General features: G+C 54.6%; 1 protein-coding gene across 2 annotated transcripts in view; it reads right to left on the bottom strand.

The window, feature by feature from the left end:
* The window catches only part of LINGO3 (leucine rich repeat and Ig domain containing 3), a 50,748-nt gene that overhangs the window by 34,195 nt on the left and 9,564 nt on the right, over positions 1-6,989 (bottom strand). Inside the window, exon 1 of one of the 2 annotated variants that reach the window (XM_085314824.1) lies at positions 2,853-2,934. The exons of the other annotated variant lie outside the window; for it this stretch is intronic. The gene's annotated coding sequence lies outside the window, so the exon portion shown is untranslated. Of the gene's footprint in view, positions 1-2,852; positions 2,935-6,989 lie in introns of those variants that run through there. 2 annotated transcript variants of the gene reach the window in all.

Raw genomic sequence — 6,989 nt, 5'->3', positions numbered from 1 at the left:
CGAGACCTGCTCAGGACTGAAGACAAGTCAGAAGTCACGTCCATCCCTGCAAGGTCCCTGGGAAGCCAGGCTGCACCCAGGGAACAGCAGGGTTCTGGCGCGGTGCCCAGTAGGGTCCCCTATACCTGCCTCCCGCATTGCCGTGCCTTCATCGAAACATCCCACTTAAATACAACGTCCCTCTCTACTTTCTGTCCTGGGCTTGGGGCTGTTAAAYGGCACCTGTGTTTCAGTGACTGGAGCAGTGCTTGGGCTCAAACTYGCCCCCCTGTACCTGGACAGAGCAAGGACGAGAGGGATGACATTTATTTCTGATGTTCTTATATTAAGAACATGCCCTTCCTTTGACTGTTTTCCCTCCTCCTTTTCCAGAACCTCCTTTATTTCTCCCCTTCTCCCTCTAGGAACAAGATCTGGGAGAAACAATGAATTTTTAATGAAGGAGGGGTGGGAAGGAGGAGACCCTCAGGCAGTGATGCAAAGCAGCGATCTATTAAAAAAATCCATCGCCATGAAAGCACACATTAGGGAAAAACAAACCTCCAAGATCTGACYCGCAGGCCTGGTGCTGCCAGCTTGGTGGGGATGAAGTGCCTGCCTGTCCCCAGCACCRGCAGGAGGAGCATGAGGGACCGCGTAAAAGCCAGGCAGGGAATGAGAAGATGCCATAGATAACACAGTAATAACTAAGGGCAAAGCAAAAAGGAGAGTCCATAAAGCAGCGATATACCCCAAGGTGGCCTTCTGGGAGATGCCTCTTCCAGAGCTCAGCAAATGGGGACCCCCGGGAGCCCCGGGCTCGTGTCCCTCCTGAGCCCCCACTTAATGGAGACAGACGCGGGGGGCTGCTGGGGACAAGGACGTCACCTCTTTTGCACGCCCAGCCCCTCTGGCCTCGGCCTCCAGATCACACGGCTGAACCTAAATATAGTCGCCGGTCTCCTTTCCTTGTAGACGCAACCGGTGCTCCGGGTGAAAGTCCTTTCCCATGAACTCACTGTTGCTTAATAAAGCGTAAACCCTCCGAGACCTTGATACGGGGCTCTGTCATTTGAATTCTCGGTAACACTTGTTCCTCTCCACTACGGTATGCAGCCGCTGCTATTTTGGCTGACGCAGTAGGATCCGAACGAGGAGCTTCGGTGCTACGAGTCCAAGCTGTTAAGATCAACCTAAGCTAAAGAGCCAGGATGCGGCTGCAAAAACACCCGGGCTGTAAGGGGGTCCCTCAGCGGCCACAGCAGAGCATGAAAAATTCAGAGGGAGAAAAGAAATTAAAGAACCGGGCAGCGTGGCAAAGGAGCAGAGGGATGAAAACCCAGCCTCCCCTTAATCTCGCCTGCAGCCTGGTAGCCCTTCAGGAAGCGGCAARAAACCCTTTGAACCCAAATGGCAACGCAGCGCCAAAGCCTCGGCTAACGAGGGAGGCCAGGCTGGCGGCCGCGCAGAGGTGGGCGCCGCTGGGGAAACCTCGGTGGCCACGGCGGGAGCGGGGGAGCCGGCCGGGCGGCTGCAGCGGGGGCTCGCCGCTTGGGATCTAGGGGCGTGGAAAGGCGCTGCTTGGCATGGCAGATTTCCCTCGCCTGCACCGGGGATCCTCGCGTGCTTGCAAAGGCGGGTGCTTTCCCCTCGTCTGAGCTGGGGGCAAGCTCGGTGCCATACAGACATGACAGCAGCACCGTAACACTGAAGAATGCAGCTAAGACCCCGCACGTTTATTTTTAATTCATCCGGGGGGAAGCTGTTTCTCTYGGGCTGTCCGGAAGCCAGGATAAAGCCAAGTTCTCCCCAGTGTGCGCATTTATCTGCAGCTGGAGGCTTGGCTGCAGTGCAGGCAGCCTGTTCTCAGTAGTWTGCACAGGGATCGGCGGCTGCTGGGCAGCTCGGGGCTCCAAGTGACCCCGGCCCCATGCCAGCGTCACCCAAGGGAGAGTGTCCCTGCCACGAGGTGGGTCAGGCCAGCTCACAGGCCTGTGCCATAAGGCGTCCTGGCTGCGGGAGGTCACCAACATTAGCAGGTTGAGCGTTTTCTGCAACACATGTGCATCCTATTTGAATGTGTTGGGCTGAGTTAGTTGTTTTTCTCACTTTTGCCATTTTTTGATAAGGATAGGGAGGAAAAGGCAGTCACAGAGCACTCTGCTCCCTAGCACGAAATGCCATTTCCCAGCTCATGCACAGAAACCTGCTCTGATGCTGAAATTGCCCCAGGCCCCGCAGTTTACTCTGCACCACCGAAATCCTGCAGCACGTGCTGGCATTGGGATGCCCCAGGGCCAGCACAGGGTTCTGATTAGACTCCCAGAGGGTCGTGGCTTAAAGCTAAGTGATCAAAAGAAGGGGAAAGCAGTGCATAGTGTTGCTGCCGGTACCAGTGACCACTGCCAACAGCCCAGAACAGACACAGAGCGATGCTTCAGGTCCAGCCTCCATCGCTCCTACACCCCTGTCCTGCATCCACATCTTGCAGGACAGCCCRCAACCAAACAGCTCACAAGCACAAGACCTTCCTCGCTAAACACTCCAATGCCATCCATCACCCCAGAGCCAAGCACCGAAGCAGCTCTCCTGCACCACGGCCACCTTGAAACTCTCATGCGTCTGCTAGGTGCTTACTTGGAGATGTTGTCGCGGCTTCTGCYGCGAGCCGGGACACCTTGCCAGCTGGCCAGGAGCGTGCCCGACACGTTGCAATTTTCACGGAGCCGTTGTGGGTGCGCTTGCAGCCCCAGGAGCCAATCGTTGCTGAAGCATTTGCTTTGTCTTTCAAGGCAAACCCTACATAAACACTTCCAAAATAGCCTCCCATAGAAGTCAACCGATAATGCCCGAAGTCAAATCAATGTTCCTACTGTGGCTGGCAAGCCAGAGCGGCTCTCGTCATCTTTTCCAAATGCTCTCGTGGGTTTTAGTGCTTTGCTTCACCTCTTCTCAAATCTCTGCTCTGAACATTTCTGCCCTCGCCTGTTCGTCTTGGTGTTTTTCCAGGACTCTCACAACAGCCGCTCAGACTCAGGCAGCATCTCTCTATCAGGGCTGGCTGTGACACGCTGTACTTCCACCGTGCCCTTCATCCCAGCATCTCCAACCACTAGAGCCCCAGCGTGGCCACAGCAAAGATGATGCATGCCCTCTGCTCCCTTTTAAGAAAATCAGATCCTCACTTTAGTTGAAGAGGAAGCTGAAAACTAGAAATGCAGCAAGATTGTAGCTGTCTGCAAGAGCATACGAATCTAGAGAGTGAAACCTTCACAGTATATCCATTTCAGACAGAGAAACTGAGGCATAGTTTCTTGTTTTTTTTACAGTCACCCAGTGAGTCAATGKCACAGCAGGGAACAAACTCAAGGATGGCCTTGCTTGAACCCCTCTGCCCCTTAATTCAGAAGAGATGTAGGATTTGGCATGCTGCAGGATGCTGCTGGCAACAGGTGTCACAAGTGAGCTACCCCTGTTAGTCCTCGAGCACCATGGTGAGCTACTGCGCAGGAAACCTGCGATGAAAGATTCACAGTTCAAGGGCTGGTAGGCAAAGTCCTCCAAAACATGGGTCCCAACCAAGCCAGACCTACTGTTTCACTCTTACACCCACGACCTCCTGCAGCAGCTTCAGTCCTCCAGAGTGACACAACTGTGAATGATCTGGGGGACGTAGGAGGAAAACCAGTGGCTTTCACCTGCTCTGTCCCACTGTTGGACTGCAACCACCCCAGCATGGCAGCATTGCTGACAGCAAAACTTGCTGGGCTTTCCCGGCTTCCTGCAACTTGGGTATCCAGCGGTCTGACCCTGCACTGTGTTGAGCGTGCGATCTTACAAAGCACTGAAGAGTTGTGACACATGGGAATTGCAGCTGCCTGTGCAAAGCGCATCCCATGCACGTGCTCTTGTGTTTCAGGAATACACCACCAGCCCTCGCTCCCTATCCCAGGGAGGCAAAGCAACCCTGACATAGAAGAGCCCAGCAAGTATAGCTCCTCTGTGATGGTCTGTATGTTCCACCTAGCACCTGCCCGCTCAATGCCTCAGTTTCCTGCAGCACAAGCCCTACTGAACGCACCAAGCCAGCGTGGAGAACAGGCCACCAGGTCYATAGCCACGTCAAGGCAGCTCTGGGCAAAATGCAGCAAAATGCACAAATTGGAAAAAGCTACATCGATTCCAGCGGCATCAATTTCAAGCCTTTAAATGCTGAGCGTAAATACATCCAGGCACCCCTGTCCTGCTGCACAATCAGCCTCCAAATTAAATGTGCAATACAGGCCTGTAACATTGCTCAGAGGGGAAATTGCAGGGATTAGTTTTGGGCCTCAGAGTAACAGATACRTATCTTATGGTGCAAGATTAACACAGCTAATACAAGCAGACATTGCTGAGCAGAGTTCAAGATGTGAGAGAAGAGAAAAGCACACGGACCCGCGAGTTTCAGCCAGGGAACGGCACAAGTACTTCACCTGGCAAGGGCTGCTCATGCTCAGCATTTGCCTCGGCTCACCTGATTGCGCTGGGTCTGAGCCCCTTACTCTTAACAAGACAGGAAAAAAACCAAAATCTGCAGATATTTGAGCCAAAAAATAGCTCTTACTTGAAGCTGCTTTGCATCCTACTTCCCTCAGCCAGTAGGGAACATGTTTGCTCCCGACTCTCAAGTTGCTTCGCGTGCTGTTTTGCAGGCTAGGCATTTCTGTGTTTGTGCGAGTGCATCTTCCCCTGAGCTCAGCTCAGCTGAGGACAGGCGGCTTTGCGAAAGGCTGCACATATACAAACAGGATTTTTGCAAGCCCGTGAGAACCACGAAAAATGCTTGTGGCTCGTGAGCCACCTCTCTCCACTGCACTGGCTCTGTCTGCACTTGAAACACATGTGTCTTCTCCAGTGGCAAGAAGCAGCACCTGTCCTCCCTCCCCTCACAGTTTAATGAGTGCCATAGATGTGCCAATGCTAAACAAATTAACTCAAATGAAACCAGATCAGCCACAGACTGGCAAACAGGCAGCTCCCCATCGGATCTTTTTCAAGTCATGTTTAAAGGACATAAGCCACATTTCTTGCCTGGGTGCAATTCTTCCGGGGGSCTGGATGCAAGTGGTTCATTCCTAGTTTCTGGCCTGCAGCACGAGAGATCATGATGATGAAGCACAGGCGAAGGGAAGAGTTTTGGGGTGCAAAGCCCTGAGCCATACCTTTGCCCCCCGGGCAGACAGAGCACAACGGCCCCTCGGTATCACTCCCTGGCGGGTTACAGACCTTTGAGTGGTGAAAAGGGCTCAGGCTGCACTCAGATACGGCAGGGACCAAAGGTTTTCGAGCATATTATGCATTTTTCAGGCCAGCAACAGATTCTGGCTGTCGGCTTTAAAGATACATGTGAATATGTCGCACAGAGCAGCCACTCGGCTTGCTGGGAGCCGCTGTACAATTCCTTCCCCCCCCCCCTTTTTTTAATTCCTTGTGATTTTTTTTGAGGGAGATGTCTGTATGAACTTTCCCTTTCTGCATATGGCTCTTCGCAACACTGTCTCCCCTGCAGTGGGACCAGAGCTGGGTAAACCAGTGGGTAAACTGATGGCTCCGAGCGGGACAGCCTCTCCTGCCAGCCAGGCAGCCCGTCCCCAGCACCGGAGCGACCAGGATGCTGGAAGCAGCAACAGAAAAGCACCATGTTCATAGTGGAGATGGAGCCATGAAAATAAGCAGCAAGCAGGAGCTCTGAAAGGCCTGAACTGCCGAGACGGAGCTTCCCTGGGGCAATGCAGCTTCCCCAGCCCGCTGCCCCGTCCAACCTCTCTGGTGGCAGCAGAGGGGCTGCTCTTCACTTTGAAGACAAGAGCTTGCGCTTTGGGCACTGCCAGTCTGAGTCCAAACTCCAGCACGTACAAGCGTTTGCCATCATCTACCCACAGATCTTTCTCCCTCTCTGCTCCCTGCCGCACACCATTCCGCTGTCAATATATTTTGCATGTGTTTCTGCCTGTTTMTGTTATCCTCTCTCTTCCTGTTTGCTCTTTTCTCCTTCCCCCAAACCATCTCGGACTAAGATAGGGCACGAATGAGAAGAGCAGCTGCTCTTCTGCAACAGCTCCCTTGCATGAATGCTCGGGGAATTAGAGCACCTTTTGTCAGGTTTTAGCTCAATCCACTTTGCTAGTGGATTAAGAAACTGGCACAAAAGTACACTGAATGTGGAGTAGGAAGAGGCAGGCTGCTATTCTGGAACTGTGATAAGGAGTCGCGTATGCTGCGATTGCTGCCTGCTCCATTTCCCTGTGAAGCTCAACCCTGGTAAAATTTGCATTTAAATCTACCCCGGGATTTTTTGACAGAAAAATCTACCTAGCCCTAAAATCAGTGCGGGGTGGGAAGGGGGGACATGCAGGGCCCTGGAGCAGCAAGGAGCGAGACCCTGGAAGACTTGGGGGTAAAACATGACTGCTAAAAGACGTGGAAGCCCCCGGTGGTGCTCAGACCTGCTCAGGTCTGCCGGGGAAAGGCTACGCAGGGCTGCAGGAACCATCGGCCAGCCCTCACGCTGGGGAGGGCGGAGGCGGGGGGGCTGCAGGTACCAGACACTCCTGAACATAGTGGATGAAGGCAGAGGCAAGCGGTGGAAGATGGAGTAAGACGCGTTCAGCCCCAAAGCGCCCCATCGTACCAACGCGCACGGCTCACAATACGGTTGAACCCGAGAGCATTTAAGCTGCCTCCTGATAGCACGGAGGGCAACAGACCTGCCCGCGGCCGCTCGGCTTGTCCAGACCCCCCAGCCTGGGCTGAGCCACTCTCCCCGGAGGCTGCGGGTCGCAGAGGGGCCTTGCAGCCGCGGCAGGTGGGCGCCGGACAGGCAGAGCCCCGGGGAGCCGCCGGTGGTCGGGCCGGGCTCCGCGAGGGGAGCCGGATGGATGCCCCGAGGGGCAGCGGGAGGCTCCGCGGCCGCCCCTAGCTCGGAGCGGCCACGTGTGCGCGCCCCGGGGCGCCCCGCCAGGCTCTGC

Source organism: Rhea americana, unplaced genomic scaffold (genome assembly GCF_003343005.1).
Source record: "Rhea americana isolate MKP2758 unplaced genomic scaffold, rheAme1 scaffold_412, whole genome shotgun sequence".
NCBI classification, from domain to species: Eukaryota; Metazoa; Chordata; class Aves; order Rheiformes; family Rheidae; genus Rhea; species Rhea americana.
Note: the sequence above shows the minus strand (reverse complement) of the source record. Positions and strands in the feature narration are given on the sequence as shown.